The sequence below is a fragment of the Anopheles nili genome, assembly GCF_943737925.1.
Source record: "Anopheles nili chromosome X unlocalized genomic scaffold, idAnoNiliSN_F5_01 X_unloc_7, whole genome shotgun sequence".
NCBI lineage: Eukaryota > Metazoa > Arthropoda > Insecta > Diptera > Culicidae > Anopheles > Anopheles nili.
The window spans coordinates 87,501-107,500 of NW_026525517.1; positions in this window are offsets into that span (position 1 = coordinate 87,501).

The window sequence follows — 20,000 nt, forward strand, 5'->3', positions numbered from 1 at the left end:
ACCCGGTTGAAGGCACCAACGTCACCTCGTTGTGCCAACTCGCACTCTCGATGGCATGATCCGATCCGCCTCCTAGCTGCTTGCGCCCTTCTCTCCTTGGACGCAGGCACCCGGCTCCACACGTGCACCTCGTGCGGAGCTCTCGGAAGCGCGCCAGCTGACACTCTGGCGGGCCCCTTGTTTGTTCCCGACTCATCTTAGCTTCGCCTCCTCATGAACCGGCGGAACCTTTAACCGTTCCGGGTCCTATGCACTCTCCGTGTTTGGTTCATCGCTCATCTCTACATTACGCCGAGCTCAACTAGTATTGTTCGTTTCACCGTTTGATGCGAGATCGGGGTATACCCGGTACCGCGGTACTTCCCACCCAGGTTGAATGGCCGTACAACACTCAAGAAGTAACAACGTGCCGGTGCTAAGCACCGTCTCCTCAAGATCTACGAGTTCTGACACCTCTTGGCTGCTTGACCCCTTTCCCGGTGGGTGCAAGTCACTCTACTCCGAGCCCTGGGACACCTTCCCAGGGTGTTTTCCATGTACCACAAACCCTTGGTTGGACACCTCTTGGCTACTTGACCCCTTTCCCGGTGGGTGCAAGTCACCGTGCGGAACCTTTCGGCCGCTCTCCCTAGGACTGTGTTGCAGGCAAGCACAGTGGTTCCGCGACCTAGAGACAGCGGCATCCCTTGTTACTGCTAATCCGAGCCCTGGGAAACCTTCCCAGGGTGTTTTCCAAGTACCACTAGCCTCTGGTTGACCATCGGTGGAGGTAGGTGATTTACCCCAAAACCACCCTAGGTCACCGTTCCGACCGCCCAGCTACCGTTAAAACGCCTCCGGACACCAGGACACACCTTCCCGGTACCAGAACCAGTCGTAGTTGCCGTCACCCAAATTTCATACAACCGTCACCCACGGGTCGAAACACCTTGCCACTACATGAGTCTAGTATTAGGTCCTAGGGTCTCTTTTCGACAACTCCCGACCTCCCTGATATCGAATCGTCAGTTTACATGAGGAGGCTAAACTTTCTATGACGACTCAGTACAACCATACCTCCCTATAATAGTGAAATGTCAAATTCTAGGGCTTTTTGGCCATGGAAAATTCTGAAGCTCGGCACGAGCAAACATGACCCATGCTTGTATCTCCGAAACTATGAGTCTGACAGTTTTGCACCCTTCTGCGGAAAGTTGTGTCTCGGTAAGCCTAAAAAGTCAGTAGAACACCACGAAACGATCCGACCACTCCTTCGACCTGTTTTGGGGTTTTGCAGTTTCCCATGGGGTATTTTGTATGGGGAAAACCGACCCATGCCCGTATCTCCGTACCTAAGCGTCTGACGGTCTTGGACCCCTTTAGGTAAAAGTTGCATACCGTCGAGCTGAACATTTCACTAGAACATCGCGAAACGATCCGACGACTCCTTCTGGGAGTTTTTGGGGTCGGAAGGTTTTCTGGGACTTAGTCTCTGGAGCAACATTTCTGAAGCTCGGCACGAGCAACCACGCACGTGTCTTATATCTCCGTAAGTAAGGGTCTGACGGTCTTGGACACCTTTAGCAAAAAGTTGCGCCCTATCGAATGGAACATTTCACTAGAACATCACGAAACGATCCGACCACTCCTTCGACCTGTTTTGGGGTTTTGCAGTTTTCCATGGGGTATTTTGTATGGGGAAAACCGACCCATGCCCGTATCTCCGTACCTAAGCGTCTGACGGTCTTGGACCCCTTTAGGTAAAAGTTGCATTCCGTCGAGCTGAACATTTCACTAGAACATCGCGAAACGATCCGACGACTCCTTCTGGGAGTTTTTGGGGTCCGAAGGTTTTCTGGGACTTAGTCTCTGGAGCAACATTTCTGAAGCTCGGCACGAGCAACCACGCACGTGTCTTATATCTCCGTAAGTAAGGGTCTGACGGTTTTGGACACCTTTAGCAAAAAGTTGCGCCCTATCGAATGGAACATTTCACTAGAACACCACGAAACGATCCGACCACTCCTTCGACCTGTTTTGGGGTTTTGCAGTTTCCCATGGGGTATTTTGTATGGGGAAAACCGACCCATGCCCGTATCTCCGTACCTAAGCGTCTGACGGTCTTGGACCCCTTTAGGTAAAAGTTGCATTCCGTCGAGCTGAACATTTCACTAGAACATCGCGAAACGATCCGACGACTCCTTCTGGGAGTTTTTGGGGTCCGAAGGTTTTCTGGGACTTAGTCTCTGGAGCAACATTTCTGAAGCTCGGCACGAGCAACCACGCACGTGTCTTATATCTCCGTAAGTAAGGGTCTGACGGTCTTGGACACCTTTAGCAAAAAGTTGCGCCCTATCGAATGGAACATTTCACTAGAACACCACGAAACGATCCGACCACTCCTTCGACCTGTTTTTGGGTTTTGCAGTTTTCCATGGGGTATTTTGTATGGGGAAAACCGACCCATGCCCGTATCTCCGTACCTAAGCGTCTGACGGTCTTGGACCCCTTGAGGTAAAAGTTGCATTCCGTCGAGCTGAACATTTCACTAGAACATCGCGAAACGATCCGACGACTCCTTCTGGGAGTTTTTGGGGTCGGAAGGTTTTCTGGGACTTAGTCTCTGGAGCAACATTTCTGAAGCTCGGCACGAGCAACCACGCACGTGTCTTATATCTCCGTAAGTAAGGGTCTGACGGTCTTGGACACCTTTAGCAAAAAGTTGCGCCCTATCGAATGGAACATTTCACTAGAACATCACGAAACGATCCGACCACTCCTTCGACCTGTTTTGGGGTTTTGCAGTTTTCCATGGGGTATTTTGTATGGGGAAAACCGACCCATGCCCGTATCTCCGTACCTAAGCGTCTGACGGTCTTGGACCCCTTTAGGTAAAAGTTGCATTCCGTCGAGCTGAACATTTCACTAGAACATCGCGAAACGATCCGACGACTCCTTCTGGGAGTTTTTGGGGTCCGAAGGTTTTCTGGGACTTAGTCTCTGGAGCAACATTTCTGAAGCTCGGCACGAGCAACCACGCACGTGTCTTATATCTCCGTAAGTAAGGGTCTGACGGTTTTGGACACCTTTAGCAAAAAGTTGCGCCCTATCGAATGGAACATTTCACTAGAACACCACGAAACGATCCGACCACTCCTTCGACCTGTTTTGGGGTTTTGCAGTTTCCCATGGGGTATTTTGTATGGGGAAAACCGACCCATGCCCGTATCTCCGTACCTAAGCGTCTGACGGTCTTGGACCCCTTTAGGTAAAAGTTGCATTCCGTCGAGCTGAACATTTCACTAGAACATCGCGAAACGATCCGACGACTCCTTCTGGGAGTTTTTGGGGTCCGAAGGTTTTCTGGGACTTAGTCTCTGGAGCAACATTTCTGAAGCTCGGCACGAGCAACCACGCACGTGTCTTATATCTCCGTAAGTAAGGGTCTGACGGTCTTGGACACCTTTAGCAAAAAGTTGCGCCCTATCGAATGGAACATTTCACTAGAACACCACGAAACGATCCGACCACTCCTTCGACCTGTTTTTGGGTTTTGCAGTTTTCCATGGGGTATTTTGTATGGGGAAAACCGACCCATGCCCGTATCTCCGTACCTAAGCGTCTGACGGTCTTGGACCCCTTGAGGTAAAAGTTGCATTCCGTCGAGCTGAACATTTCACTAGAACATCGCGAAACGATCCGACGACTCCTTCTGGGAGTTTTTGGGGTCGGAAGGTTTTCTGGGACTTAGTCTCTGGAGCAACATTTCTGAAGCTCGGCACGAGCAACCACGCACGTGTCTTATATCTCCGTAAGTAAGGGTCTGACGGTCTTGGACACCTTTAGCAAAAAGTTGCGCCCTATCGAATGGAACATTTCACTAGAACACCACGAAACGATCCGACCACTCCTTCGACCTGTTTTGGGGTTTTGCAGTTTTCCATTGGGTATTTTGTATGGGGAAAACCGACCCATGCCCGTATCTCCGTACCTAAGCGTCTGACGGTCTTGGACCCCTTTAGGTAAAAGTTGCATTCCGTCGAGCTGAACATTTCACTAGAACATCGCGAAACGATCCGACGACTCCTTCTGGGAGTTTTTGGGGTCCGAAGGTTTTCTGGGACTTAGTCTCTGGAGCAACATTTCTGAAGCTCGGCACGAGCAACCACGCACGTGTCTTATATCTCCGTAAGTAAGGGTCTGACGGTCTTGGACACCTTTAGCAAAAAGTTGCGCCCTATCGAATGGAACATTTCACTAGAACACCACGAAACGATCCGACCACTCCTTCGACCTGTTTTTGGGTTTTGCAGTTTTCCATGGGGTATTTTGTATGGGGAAAACCGACCCATGCCCGTATCTCCGTACCTAAGCGTCTGACGGTCTTGGACCCCTTGAGGTAAAAGTTGCATTCCGTCGAGCTGAACATTTCACTAGAACATCGCGAAACGATCCGACGACTCCTTCTGGGAGTTTTTGGGGTCGGAAGGTTTTCTGGGACTTAGTCTCTGGAGCAACATTTCTGAAGCTCGGCACGAGCAACCACGCACGTGTCTTATATCTCCGTAAGTAAGTGTCTGACGGTCTTGGACACCTTTAGCAAAAAGTTGCGCCCTATCGAATGGAACATTTCACTAGAACACCACGAAACGATCCGACCACTCCTTCGACCTGTTTTGGGGTTTTGCAGTTTTCCATTGGGTATTTTGTATGGGGAAAACCGACCCATGCCCGTATCTCCGTACCTAAGCGTCTGACGGTCTTGGACCCCTTTAGGTAAAAGTTGCATTCCGTCGAGCTGAACATTTCACTAGAACATCGCGAAACGATCCGACGACTCCTTCTGGGAGTTTTTGGGGTCCGAAGGTTTTCTGGGACTTAGTCTCTGGAGCAACATTTCTGAAGCTCGGCACGAGCAACCACGCACGTGTCTTATATCTCCGTAAGTAAGGGTCTGACGGTCTTGGACACCTTTAGCAAAAAGTTGCGCCCTATCGAATGGAACATTTCACTAGAACACCACGAAACGATCCGACCACTCCTTCGACCTGTTTTGGGGTTTTGCAGTTTTCCATGGGGTATTTTGTATGGGGAAAACCGACCCATGCCCGTATCTCCGTACCTAAGCGTCTGACGGTCTTGGACCCCTTTAGGTAAAAGTTGCATTCCGTCGAGCTGAACATTTCACTAGAACATCGCGAAACGATCCGACGACTCCTTCTGGGAGTTTTTGGGGTCCGAAGGTTTTCTGGGACTTAGTCTCTGGAGCAACATTTCTGAAGCTCGGCACGAGCAACCACGCCCGTGTCTTATATCTCCGTAAGTAAGGGTCTGACGGTCTTGGACACCTTTAGCAAAAAGTTGCGCTCTATCGAATGGAACATTTCACTAGAACACCACGAAACGATCCGACCACTCCTTCGACCTGTTTTTGGGTTTTGCAGTTTTCCATGGGGTATTTTGTATGGGGAAAACCGACCCATGCCCGTATCTCCGTACCTAAGCGTCTGACGGTCTTGGACCCCTTTAGGTAAAAGTTGCATTCCGTCGAGCTGAACATTTCACTAGAACATCGCGAAACGATCCGACGACTCCTTCTGGGAGTTTTTGGGGTCCGAAGGTTTTCTCGGACTTAGTCTCTGGAGCAACATTTCTGAAGCTCGGCACGAGCAACCACGCACGTGTCTTATATCTCCGTAAGTAAGGGTCTGACGGTCTTGGACACCTTTAGCAAAAAGTTGCGCCCTATCGAATGGAACATTTCACTAGAACATCACGAAACGATCCGACCACTCCTTCGACCTGTTTTGGGGTTTTGCAGTTTTCCATGGGGTATTTTGTATGGGGAAAACCGACCCATGCCCGTATCTCCGTACCTAAGCGTCTGACGGTCTTGGACCCCTTTAGGTAAAAGTTGCATTCCGTCGAGCTGAACATTTCACTAGAACATCGCGAAACGATCCGACGACTCCTTCTGGGAGTTTTTGGGGTCGGAAGGTTTTCTGGGACTTAGTCTCTGGAGCAACATTTCTGAAGCTCGGCACGAGCAACCACGCACGTGTCTTATATCTCCGTAAGTAAGGGTCTGACGGTCTTGGACACCTTTAGCAAAAAGTTGCGCCCTATCGAATGGAACATTTCACTAGAACACCACGAAACGATCCGACCACTCCTTCGACCTGTTTTTGGGTTTTGCAGTTTTCCATGGGGTATTTTGTATAGGGAAAACCGACCCATGCCCGTATCTCCGTACCTAAGCGTCTGACGGTCTTGGACCCCTTTAGGTAAAAGTTGCATTCCGTCGAGCTGAACATTTCACTAGAACATCTCGAAACGATCCGACGACTCCTTCTGGGAGTTTTTGGGGTCCGAAGGTTTTCTGGGACTTAGTCTCTGGAGCAACATTTCTGAAGCTCGGCACGAGCAACCACGCCCGTGTCTTATATCTCCGTAAGTAAGGGTCTGACGGTCTTGGACACCTTTAGCAAAAAGTTGCGCTCTATCGAATGGAACATTTCACTAGAACACCACGAAACGATCCGACCACTCCTTCGACCTGTTTTTGGGTTTTGCAGTTTTCCATGGGGTATTTTGTATGGGGAAAACCGACCCATGCCCGTATCTCCGTACCTAAGCGTCTGACGGTCTTGGACCCCTTTAGGTAAAAGTTGCATTCCGTCGAGCTGAACATTTCACTAGAACATCGCGAAACGATCCGACGACTCCTTCTGGGAGTTTTTGGGGTCGGAAGGTTTTCTGGGACTTAGTCTCTGGAGCAACATTTCTGAAGCTCGGCACGAGCAACCACGCACGTGTCTTATATCTCCGTAAGTAAGGGTCTGACGGTCTTGGACACCTTTAGCAAAAAGTTGCGCCCTATCGAATGGAACATTTCACTAGAACACCACGAAACGATCCGACCACTCCTTCGACCTGTTTTGGGGTTTTGCAGTTTTCCATGGGGTATTTTGTATGGGGAAAACCGACCCATGCCCGTACCTCCGTACCTAAGCGTCTGACGGTCTTGGACCCCTTTAGGTAAAAGTTGCATTCCGTCGAGCTGAACATTTCACTAGAACATCGCGAAACGATCCGACGACTCCTTCTGGGAGTTTTTGGGGTCGGAAGGTTTTCTGGGACTTAGTCTCTGGAGCAACATTTCTGAAGCTCGGCACGAGCAACCACGCACGTGTCTTATATCTCCGTAAGTAAGTGTCTGACGGTCTTGGACACCTTTAGCAAAAAGTTGCGCCCTATTGAATGAAACATTTCACTAGAACACCACGAAACGATCCGACCACTCCTTCGACCTGTTTTGGGGTTTTGCAGTTTTCCATGGGGTATTTTGTATGGGGAAAACCGACCCATGCCCGTATCTCCGTACCTAAGCGTCTGACGGTCTTGGACCCCTTTAGGTAAAAGTTGCATTCCGTCGAGCTGAACATTTCACTAGAACATCGCGAAACGATCTGACGACTCCTTCTGGGAGTTTTTGGGGTCCGAAGGTTTTCTGGGACTTAGTCTCTGGAGCAACATTTCTGAAGCTCGGCACGAGCAACCACGCACGTGTCTTATATCTCCGTAAGTAAGGGTCTGACGGTCTTGGACACCTTTAGCAAAAAGTTGCGCCCTATCGAATGGAACATTTCACTAGAACATCACGAAACGATCCGACCACTCCTTCGACCTGTTTTTGGGTTTTGCAGTTTTCCATGGGGTATTTTGTATGGGGAAAACCGACCCATGCCCGTATCTCCGTACCTAAGCGTCTGACGGTCTTGGACCCCTTTAGGTAAAAGTTGCATTCCGTCGAGCTGAACATTTCACTAGAACATCGCGAAACGATCCGACGACTCCTTCTGGGAGTTTTTGGGGTCCGAAGGTTTTCTGGGACTTAGTCTCTGGAGCAACATTTCTGAAGCTCGGCACGAGCAACCACGCACGTGTCTTATATCTCCGTAAGTAAGGGTCTGACGGTCTTGGACACCTTTAGCAAAAAGTTGCGCCCTATCGAATGGAACATTTCACTAGAACACCACGAAACGATCCGACCACTCCTTCGACCTGTTTTTGGGTTTTGCAGTTTTCCATGGGGTATTTTGTATGGGGAAAACCGACCCATGCCCGTATCTCCGTACCTAAGCGTCTGACGGTCTTGGACCCCTTTAGGTAAAAGTTGCATTCCGTCGAGCTGAACATTTCACTAGAACATCGCGAAACGATCCGACGACTCCTTCTGGGAGTTTTTGGGGTCCGAAGGTTTTCTGGGACTTAGTCTCTGGAGCAACATTTCTGAAGCTCGGCACGAGCAACCACGCCCGTGTCTTATATCTCCGTAAGTAAGGGTCTGACGGTCTTGGACACCTTTAGCAAAAAGTTGCGCTCTATCGAATGGAACATTTCACTAGAACACCACGAAACGATCCGACCACTCCTTCGACCTGTTTTTGGGTTTTGCAGTTTTCCATGGGGTATTTTGTATGGGGAAAACCGACCCATGCCCGTATCTCCGTACCTAAGCGTCTGACGGTCTTGGACCCCTTTAGGTAAAAGTTGCATTCCGTCGAGCTGAACATTTCACTAGAACATCGCGAAACGATCCGACGACTCCTTCTGGGAGTTTTTGGGGTCGGAAGGTTTTCTGGGACTTAGTCTCTGGAGCAACATTTCTGAAGCTCGGCACGAGCAACCACGCACGTGTCTTATATCTCCGTAAGTAAGGGTCTGACGGTCTTGGACACCTTTAGCAAAAAGTTGCGCCCTATCGAATGGAACATTTCACTAGAACACCACGAAACGATCCGACCACTCCTTCGACCTGTTTTGGGGTTTTGCAGTTTTCCATGGGGTATTTTGTATGGGGAAAACCGACCCATGCCCGTACCTCCGTACCTAAGCGTCTGACGGTCTTGGACCCCTTTAGGTAAAAGTTGCATTCCGTCGAGCTGAACATTTCACTAGAACATCGCGAAACGATCTGACGACTCCTTCTGGGAGTTTTTGGGGTCCGAAGGTTTTCTGGGACTTAGTCTCTGGAGCAACATTTCTGAAGCTCGGCACGAGCAACCACGCACGTGTCTTATATCTCCGTAAGTAAGGGTCTGACGGTCTTGGACACCTTTAGCAAAACGTTGCGCCCTATCGAATGGAACATTTCACTAGAACATCACGAAACGATCCGACCACTCCTTCGACCTGTTTTTGGGTTTTGCAGTTTTCCATGGGGTATTTTGTATGGGGAAAACCGACCCATGCCCGTATCTCCGTACCTAAGCGTCTGACGGTCTTGGACCCCTTTAGGTAAAAGTTGCATTCCGTCGAGCTGAACATTTCACTAGAACATCGCGAAACGATCCGACGACTCCTTCTGGGAGTTTTTGGGGTCGGAAGGTTTTCTGGGACTTAGTCTCTGGAGCAACATTTCTGAAGCTCGGCACGAGCAACCACGCACGTGTCTTATATCTCCGTAAGTAAGGGTCTGACGGTCTTGGACACCTTTAGCAAAAAGTTGCGCCCTATCGAATGGAACATTTCACTAGAACACCACGAAACGATCCGACCACTCCTTCGACCTGTTTTGGGGTTTTGCAGTTTTCCATGGGGTATTTTGTATGGGGAAAACCGACCCATGCCCGTACCTCCGTACCTAAGCGTCTGACGGTCTTGGACCCCTTTAGGTAAAAGTTGCATTCCGTCGAGCTGAACATTTCACTAGAACATCGCGAAACGATCTGACGACTCCTTCTGGGAGTTTTTGGGGTCCGAAGGTTTTCTGGGACTTAGTCTCTGGAGCAACATTTCTGAAGCTCGGCACGAGCAACCACGCACGTGTCTTATATCTCCGTAAGTAAGGGTCTGACGGTCTTGGACACCTTTAGCAAAAAGTTGCGCCCTATCGAATGGAACATTTCACTAGAACATCACGAAACGATCCGACCACTCCTTCGACCTGTTTTTGGGTTTTGCAGTTTTCCATGGGGTATTTTGTATGGGGAAAACCGACCCATGCCCGTATCTCCGTACCTAAGCGTCTGACGGTCTTGGACCCCTTTAGGTAAAAGTTGCATTTCGTCGAGCTGAACATTTCACTAGAACATCGCAAAACGATCTGACGCCTCCTTCTGGGAGTTTTTGGGGTCCGAAGGCTTTCTGGGACTTAGTCTCTGGAGCAACATTTCTGAAGCTCGGCACGAGCAACCACGCACGTGTCTTATATCTCCGTAAGTAAGGGTCTGACGGTCTTGGACACCTTTAGCAAAAAGTTGCGCCCTATCGAATGGAACATTTCACTAGAACACCACGAAACGATCCGACCACTCCTTCGACCTGTTTTGGGGTTTTGCAGTTTTCCATGGGGTATTTTGTATGGGGAAAACCGACCCATGCCCGTATCTCCGTACCTAAGCGTCTGACGGTCTTGAACCCCTTTAGGTAAAAGTTGCATTCCGTCGAGCTGAACATTTCACTAGAACATCGCGAAACGATCCGACGACTCCTTCTGGGAGTTTTTGGGGTCCGAAGGTTTTCTGGGACTTAGTCTCTGGAGCAACATTTCTGAAGCTCGGCACGAGCAACCACGCACGTGTCTTATATCTCCGTAAGTAAGGGTCTGACGGTCTTGGACACCTTTAGCAAAAAGTTGCGCCCTATCGAATGGAACATTTCACTAGAACACCACGAAACGATCCGACCACTCCTTCGACCTGTTTTTGGGTTTTGCAGTTTTCCATGGGGTATTTTGTATGGGGAAAACCGACCCATGCCCGTATCTCCGTACCTAAGCGTCTGACGGTCTTGGACCCCTTTAGGTAAAAGTTGCATTCCGTCGAGCTGAACATTTCACTAGAACATCGCGAAACGATCCGACGACTCCTTCTGGGAGTTTTTGGGGTCCGAAGGTTTTCTGGGACTTAGTCTCTGGAGCAACATTTCTGAAGCTCGGCACGGGCAACCACGCACGTGTCTTATATCTCCGTAAGTAAGGGTCTGACGGTCTTGGACACCTTTAGCAAAAAGTTGCGCCCTATCGAATGGAACATTTCACTAGAACATCACGAAACGATCCGACCACTCCTTCGACCTGTTTTGGGGTTTTGCAGTTTTCCATGGGGTATTTTGTATGGGGAAAACCGACCCATGCCCGTATCTCCGTACCTAAGCGTCTGACGGTCTTGGACCCCTTTAGGTAAAAGTTGCATTCCGTCGAGCTGAACATTTCACTAGAACATCGCGAAACGATCCGACGACTCCTTCTGGGAGTTTTTGGGGTCGGAAGGTTTTCTGGGACTTAGTCTCTGGAGCAACATTTCTGAAGCTCGGCACGAGCAACCACGCACGTGTCTTATATCTCCGTAAGTAAGGGTCTGACGGTCTTGGACACCTTTAGCAAAAAGTTGCGCCCTATCGAATGGAACATTTCACTAGAACACCACGAAACGATCCGACCACTCCTTCGACCTGTTTTTGGGTTTTGCAGTTTTCCATGGGGTATTTTGTATAGGGAAAACCGACCCATGCCCGTATCTCCGTACCTAAGCGTCTGACGGTCTTGGACCCCTTTAGGTAAAAGTTGCATTCCGTCGAGCTGAACATTTCACTAGAACATCTCGAAACGATCCGACGACTCCTTCTGGGAGTTTTTGGGGTCCGAAGGTTTTCTGGGACTTAGTCTCTGGAGCAACATTTCTGAAGCTCGGCACGAGCAACCACGCCCGTGTCTTATATCTCCGTAAGTAAGGGTCTGACGGTCTTGGACACCTTTAGCAAAAAGTTGCGCTCTATCGAATGGAACATTTCACTAGAACACCACGAAACGATCCGACCACTCCTTCGACCTGTTTTTGGGTTTTGCAGTTTTCCATGGGGTATTTTGTATGGGGAAAACCGACCCATGCCCGTACCTCCGTACCTAAGCGTCTGACGGTCTTGGACCCCTTTAGGTAAAAGTTGCATTCCGTCGAGCTGAACATTTCACTAGAACATCGCGAAACGATCCGACGACTCCTTCTGGGAGTTTTTGGGGTCGGAAGGTTTTCTGGGACTTAGTCTCTGGAGCAACATTTCTGAAGCTCGGCACGAGCAACCACGCACGTGTCTTATATCTCCGTAAGTAAGTGTCTGACGGTCTTGGACACCTTTAGCAAAAAGTTGCGCCCTATTGAATGAAACATTTCACTAGAACACCACGAAACGATCCGACCACTCCTTCGACCTGTTTTGGGGTTTTGCAGTTTTCCATGGGGTATTTTGTATGGGGAAAACCGACCCATGCCCGTATCTCCGTACCTAAGCGTCTGACGGTCTTGGACCCCTTTAGGTAAAAGTTGCATTCCGTCGAGCTGAACATTTCACTAGAACATCGCGAAACGATCTGACGACTCCTTCTGGGAGTTTTTGGGGTCCGAAGGTTTTCTGGGACTTAGTCTCTGGAGCAACATTTCTGAAGCTCGGCACGAGCAACCACGCACGTGTCTTATATCTCCGTAAGTAAGGGTCTGACGGTCTTGGACACCTTTAGCAAAAAGTTGCGCCCTATCGAATGGAACATTTCACTAGAACATCACGAAACGATCCGACCACTCCTTCGACCTGTTTTTGGGTTTTGCAGTTTTCCATGGGGTATTTTGTATGGGGAAAACCGACCCATGCCCGTATCTCCGTACCTAAGCGTCTGACGGTCTTGGACCCCTTTAGGTAAAAGTTGCATTCCGTCGAGCTGAACATTTCACTAGAACATCGCGAAACGATCCGACGACTCCTTCTGGGAGTTTTTGGGGTCCGAAGGTTTTCTGGGACTTAGTCTCTGGAGCAACATTTCTGAAGCTCGGCACGAGCAACCACGCACGTGTCTTATATCTCCGTAAGTAAGGGTCTGACGGTCTTGGACACCTTTAGCAAAAAGTTGCGCCCTATCGAATGGAACATTTCACTAGAACACCACGAAACGATCCGACCACTCCTTCGACCTGTTTTTGGGTTTTGCAGTTTTCCATGGGGTATTTTGTATGGGGAAAACCGACCCATGCCCGTATCTCCGTACCTAAGCGTCTGACGGTCTTGGACCCCTTTAGGTAAAAGTTGCATTCCGTCGAGCTGAACATTTCACTAGAACATCGCGAAACGATCCGACGACTCCTTCTGGGAGTTTTTGGGGTCCGAAGGTTTTCTGGGACTTAGTCTCTGGAGCAACATTTCTGAAGCTCGGCACGAGCAACCACGCCCGTGTCTTATATCTCCGTAAGTAAGGGTCTGACGGTCTTGGACACCTTTAGCAAAAAGTTGCGCCCTATCGAATGGAACATTTCACTAGAACATCACGAAACGATCCGACCACTCCTTCGACCTGTTTTTGGGTTTTGCAGTTTTCCATGGGGTATTTTGTATGGGGAAAACCGACCCATGCCCGTATCTCCGTACCTAAGCGTCTGACGGTCTTGGACCCCTTTAGGTAAAAGTTGCATTTCGTCGAGCTGAACATTTCACTAGAACATCGCAAAACGATCTGACGCCTCCTTCTGGGAGTTTTTGGGGTCCGAAGGCTTTCTGGGACTTAGTCTCTGGAGCAACATTTCTGAAGCTCGGCACGAGCAACCACGCACGTGTCTTATATCTCCGTAAGTAAGGGTCTGACGGTCTTGGACACCTTTAGCAAAAAGTTGCGCCCTATCGAATGGAACATTTCACTAGAACACCACGAAACGATCCGACCACTCCTTCGACCTGTTTTGGGGTTTTGCAGTTTTCCATGGGGTATTTTGTATGGGGAAAACCGACCCATGCCCGTATCTCCGTACCTAAGCGTCTGACGGTCTTGAACCCCTTTAGGTAAAAGTTGCATTCCGTCGAGCTGAACATTTCACTAGAACATCGCGAAACGATCCGACGACTCCTTCTGGGAGTTTTTGGGGTCCGAAGGTTTTCTGGGACTTAGTCTCTGGAGCAACATTTCTGAAGCTCGGCACGAGCAACCACGCACGTGTCTTATATCTCCGTAAGTAAGGGTCTGACGGTCTTGGACACCTTTAGCAAAAAGTTGCGCCCTATCGAATGGAACATTTCACTAGAACACCACGAAACGATCCGACCACTCCTTCGACCTGTTTTTGGGTTTTGCAGTTTTCCATGGGGTATTTTGTATGGGGAAAACCGACCCATGCCCGTATCTCCGTACCTAAGCGTCTGACGGTCTTGGACCCCTTTAGGTAAAAGTTGCATTCCGTCGAGCTGAACATTTCACTAGAACATCGCGAAACGATCCGACGACTCCTTCTGGGAGTTTTTGGGGTCCGAAGGTTTTCTGGGACTTAGTCTCTGGAGCAACATTTCTGAAGCTCGGCACGGGCAACCACGCACGTGTCTTATATCTCCGTAAGTAAGGGTCTGACGGTCTTGGACACCTTTAGCAAAAAGTTGCGCCCTATCGAATGGACCATTTCACTAGAACACCACGAAACGATCCGACCACTCCTTCGACCTGTTTTGGGGTTTTGCAGTTTTCCATGGGGTATTTTGTATGGGGAAAACCGACCCATGCCCGTATCTCCGTACCTAAGCGTCTGACGGTCTTGGACCCCTTTAGGTAAAAGTTGCATTCCGTCGAGCTGAACATTTCACTAGAACATCGCGAAACGATCCGACGACTCCTTCTGGGAGTTTTTGGGGTCCGAAGGTTTTCTGGGACTTAGTCTCTGGAGCAACATTTCTGAAGCTCGGCACGAGCAACCACGCACGTGTCTTATATCTCCGTAAGTAAGGGTCTGACGGTCTTGGACACCTTTAGCAAAAAGTTGCGTATAACCATCCTCGTCAATACTCTCGAACACTGTAACTCGATCCGACCACTCCTTGGTACACTTTTGTGGGTTGCCAGTTTCGGTTGGGACTTAGTCTCTGGAGACCAAATTCTGAAGCTCGGCGTGGGTACCGACTTTTCGTGCACGTCCGAGGGCCTCGACCGCCCCGAGAACCCGGACCTTCAGGATTTTGGCCGTTTTTGGGGGTGCACAAAAGTGTTCGTAATCAACCTCGGATTGTACTTTTCATCATCTAGGGGCACCGTAGGGACCGAAAAAAGTGGTTTCGCATGATAGTCCACCTCGACCCATGTCGACCCTTGCGCGACCCCGACCTTCAGGATTTTGCTCTACGGAAGGGGGTGCACAAAAGTGTTCGTAATCAACCTCGGATTGTACTTTTCATCATCTAGGGGCACCGTAGGGACCGAAAAAAGTGGTTTCGCATGATAGTCCACCTCGACCCATGTCGACCCTTGCGCGACCCCGACCTTCAGGATTTTGCTCTACGGAAGGGGGTCTACTTGTGCGCAACCCCGACCTTCAGGATTTTGCTCTACGGAAGGGGGTGCACAAAAGTGTTCGTAATCAACCTCGGATTGTACTTTTCATCATCTAGGGACACCGTAGGGACCGAAAAAAGTGGTTTCGCATGATAGTCCACCTCGACCCATGTCGACCCTTGCGCAACCCCGACCTTCAGGATTTTGCTCTACGGAAGGGGGTCTACTTGTGCGCAACCCCGACCTTCAGGATTTTGCTCTACGGAAGGGGGTGCACAAAAGTGTTCGTAATCAACCTCGGATTGTACTTTTCATCATCTAGGGGCACCGTAGGGACCGAAAAAAGTGGTTTCGCATGATAGTCCACCTCGACCCATGTCGACCCTTGCGCGACCCCGACCTTCAGGATTTTGCTTTACGGAAGGGGGTGCACACTTGTGCGCAACCCCGACCTTCAGGATTTTGCTCTACGGAAGGGGGTGCACAAAAGTGTTCGTAATCAACCTCGGATTGTACTTTTCATCATCTAGGGGCACCGTAGGGACCGAAAAAAGTGGTTTCGCATGATAGTCCACCTCGACCCATGTCGACCCTTGCGCGACCCCGACCTTCAGGATTTTGCTCTACGGAAGGGGGTGCACAAAAGTGTTCGTAATCAACCTCGGATTGTACTTTTCATCATCTAGGGGCACCGTAGGGACCGAAAAAAGTGGTTTCGCATGATAGTCCACCTCGACCCATGTCGACCCTTGCGCGACCCCGACCTTCAGGATTTTGCTCTACGGAAGGGGGTCGACTTGTGCGCAACCCCGACCTTCAGGATTTTGCTCTACGGAAGGGGGTGCACAAAAGTGTTCGTAATCAACCTCGGATTGTACTTTTCATCATCTAGGGGCACCGTAGGGACCGAAAAAAGTGGTTTCGCATGATAGTCCACCTCGACCCATGTCGACCCTTGCGCGACCCCGACCTTCAGGATTTTGCTCTACGGAAGGGGGTCTACTTGTGCGCAACCCCGACCTTCAGGATTTTGCTCTACGGAAGGGGGTGCACAAAAGTGTTCGTAATCAACCTCGGATTGTACTTTTCATCATCTAGGGACACCGTAGGGACCGAAAAAAGTGGTTTCGCATGATAGTCCACCTCGACCCATGTCGACCCTTGCGCAACCCCGACCTTCAGGATTTTGCTCTACGGAAGGGGGTCTACTTGTGCGCAACCCCGACCTTCAGGATTTTGCTCTACGGAAGGGGGTGCACAAAAGTGTTCGTAATCAACCTCGGATTGTACTTTTCATCATCTAGGGACACCGTAGGGACCGAAAAAAGTGGTTTCGCATGATAGTCCACCTCGACCCATGTCGACCCTTGCGCAACCCCGACCTTCAGGATTTTGCTCTACGGAAGGGGGTCTACTTGTGCGCAACCCCGACCTTCAGGATTTTGCTCTACGGAAGGGGGTGCACAAAAGTGTTCGTAATCAACCTCGGATTGTACTTTTCATCATCTAGGGGCACCGTAGGGACCGAAAAAAGTGGTTTCGCATGATAGTCCACCTCGACCCATGTCGACCCTTGCGCGACCCCGACCTTCAGGATTTTGCTTTACGGAAGGGGGTGCACACTTGTGCGCAACCCCGACCTTCAGGATTTTGCTCTACGGAAGGGGGTGCACAAAAGTGTTCGTAATCAACCTCGGATTGTACTTTTCATCATCTAGGGGCACCGTAGGGACCGAAAAAAGTGGTTTCGCATGATAGTCCACCTCGACCCATGTCGACCCTTGCGCGACCCCGACCTTCAGGATTTTGCTCTACGGAAGGGGGTGCACAAAAGTGTTCGTAATCAACCTCGGATTGTACTTTTCATCATCTAGGGGCACCGTAGGGACCGAAAAAAGTGGTTTCGCATGATAGTCCACCTCGACCCATGTCGACCCTTGCGCGACCCCGACCTTCAGGATTTTGCTCTACGGAAGGGGGTCGACTTGTGCGCAACCCCGACCTTCAGGATTTTGCTCTACGGAAGGGGGTGCACAAAAGTGTTCGTAATCAACCTCGGATTGTACTTTTCATCATCTAGGGACACCGTAGGGACCGAAAAAAGTGGTTTCGCATGATAGTCCACCTCGACCCATGTCGACCCTTGCGCAACCCCGACCTTCAGGATTTTGCTCTACGGAAGGGGGTCTACTTGTGCGCAACCCCGACCTTCAGGATTTTGCTCTACGGAAGGGGGTGCACAAAAGTGTTCGTAATCAACCTCGGATTGTACTTTTCATCATCTAGGGGCACCGTAGGGACCGAAAAAAGTGGTTTCGCATGATAGTCCACCTCGACCCATGTCGACCCTTGCGCGACCCCGACCTTCAGGATTTTGCTTTACGGAAGGGGGTGCACACTTGTGCGCAACCCCGACCTTCAGGATTTTGCTCTACGGAAGGGGGTGCACAAAAGTGTTCGTAATCAACCTCGGATTGTACTTTTCATCATCTAGGGGCACCGTAGGGACCGAAAAAAGTGGTTTCGCATGATAGTCCACCTCGACCCATGTCGACCCTTGCGCGACCCCGACCTTCAGGATTTTGCTCTACGGAAGGGGGTGCACAAAAGTGTTCGTAATCAACCTCGGATTGTACTTTTCATCATCTAGGGGCACCGTAGGGACCGAAAAAAGTGGTTTCGCATGATAGTCCACCTCGACCCATGTCGACCCTTGCGCGACCCCGACCTTCAGGATTTTGCTCTACGGAAGGGGGTCGACTTGTGCGCAACCCCGACCTTCAGGATTTTGCTCTACGGAAGGGGGTGCACAAAAGTGTTCGTAATCAACCTCGGATTGTACTTTTCATCATCTAGGGGCACCGTAGGGACCGAAAAAAGTGGTTTCGCATGATAGTCCACCTCGACCCATGTCGACCCTTGCGCGACCCCGACCTTCAGGATTTTGCTCTACGGAAGGGGGTCTACTTGTGCGCAACCCCGACCTTCAGGATTTTGCTCTACGGAAGGGGGTGCACAAAAGTGTTCGTAATCAACCTCGGATTGTACTTTTCATCATCTAGGGACACCGTAGGGACCGAAAAAAGTGGTTTCGCATGATAGTCCACCTCGACCCATGTCGACCCTTGCGCTACCCCGACCTTCAGGATTTTGCTCTACGGAAGGGGGTCTACTTGTGCGCAACCCCGACCTTCAGGATTTTGCTCTACGGAAGGGGGTGCACAAAAGTGTTCGTAATCAACCTCGGATTGTACTTTTCATCATCTAGGGGCACCGTAGGGACCGAAAAAAGTGGTTTCGCATGATAGTCCACCTCGACCCATGTCGACCCTTGCGCGACCCCGACCTTCAGGATTTTGCTTTACGGAAGGGGGTGCACACTTGTGCGCAACCCCGACCTTCAGGATTTTGCTCTACGGAAGGGGGTGCACAAAAGTGTTCGTAATCAACCTCGGATTGTACTTTTCATCATCTAGGGGCACCGTAGGGACCGAAAAAAGTGGTTTCGCATGATAGTCCACCTCGACCCATGTCGACCCTTGCGCGACCCCGACCTTCAGGATTTTGCTCTACGGAAGGGGGTGCACAAAAGTGTTCGTAATCAACCTCGGATTGTACTTTTCATCATCTAGGGACACCGTAGGGACCGAAAAAAGTGGTTTCGCATGATAGTCCACCTCGACCCATGTCGACCCTTGCGCAACCCCGACCTTCAGGATTTTGCTCTACGGAAGGGGGTCTACTTGTGCGCAACCCCGACCTTCAGGATTTTGCTCTACGGAAGGGGGTGCACAAAAGTGTTCGTAATCAACCTCGGATTGTACTTTTCATCATCTAGGGGCACCGTAGGGACCGAAAAAAGTGGTTTCGCATGATAGTCCACCTCGACCCATGTCGACCCTTGCGCGACCCCGACCTTCAGGATTTTGCTTTACGGAAGGGGGTGCACACTTGTGCGCAACCCCGACCTTCAGGATTTTGCTCTACGGAAGGGGGTGCACAAAAGTGTTCGTAATCAACCTCGGATTGTACTTTTCATCATCTAGGGGCACCGTAGGGACCGAAAAAAGTGGTTTCGCATGATAGTCCACCTCGACCCATGTCGACCCTTGCGCGACCCCGACCTTCAGGATTTTGCTCTACGGAAGGGGGTCTACTTGTGCGCAACCCCGACCTTCAGGATTTTGCTCTACGGAAGGGGGTGCACAAAAGTGTTCGTAATCAACCTCGGATTGTACTTTTCATCATCTAGGGGCACCGTAGGGACCGAAAAAAGTGGTTTCGCATGATAGTCCACCTCGACCCATGTCGACCCTTGCGCGACCCCGACCTTCAGGATTTTGCTCTACGGAAGGGGGTGCACACTTGTGCGACCCCGACCTTCAGGATTTTGCTCTACGGAAGGGGGTGCACAAAAGTGTTCGTAATCAACCTCGGATTGTACTTTTCATCATCTAGGGGCACCGTAGGGACCGAAAAAAGTGGTTTCGCATGATAGTCCACCTCGACCCATGTCGACCCTTGCGCGACCCCGACCTTCAGGATTTTGCTCTACGGAAGGGGGTCTACTTGTGCGCAACCCCGACCTTCAGGATTTTGCTCTACGGAAGGGGGTGCACAAAAGTGTTCGTAATCAACCTCGGATTGTACTTTTCATCATCTAGGGGCACCGTAGGGACCGAAAAAAGTGGTTTCGCATGATAGTCCACCTCGACCCATGTCGACC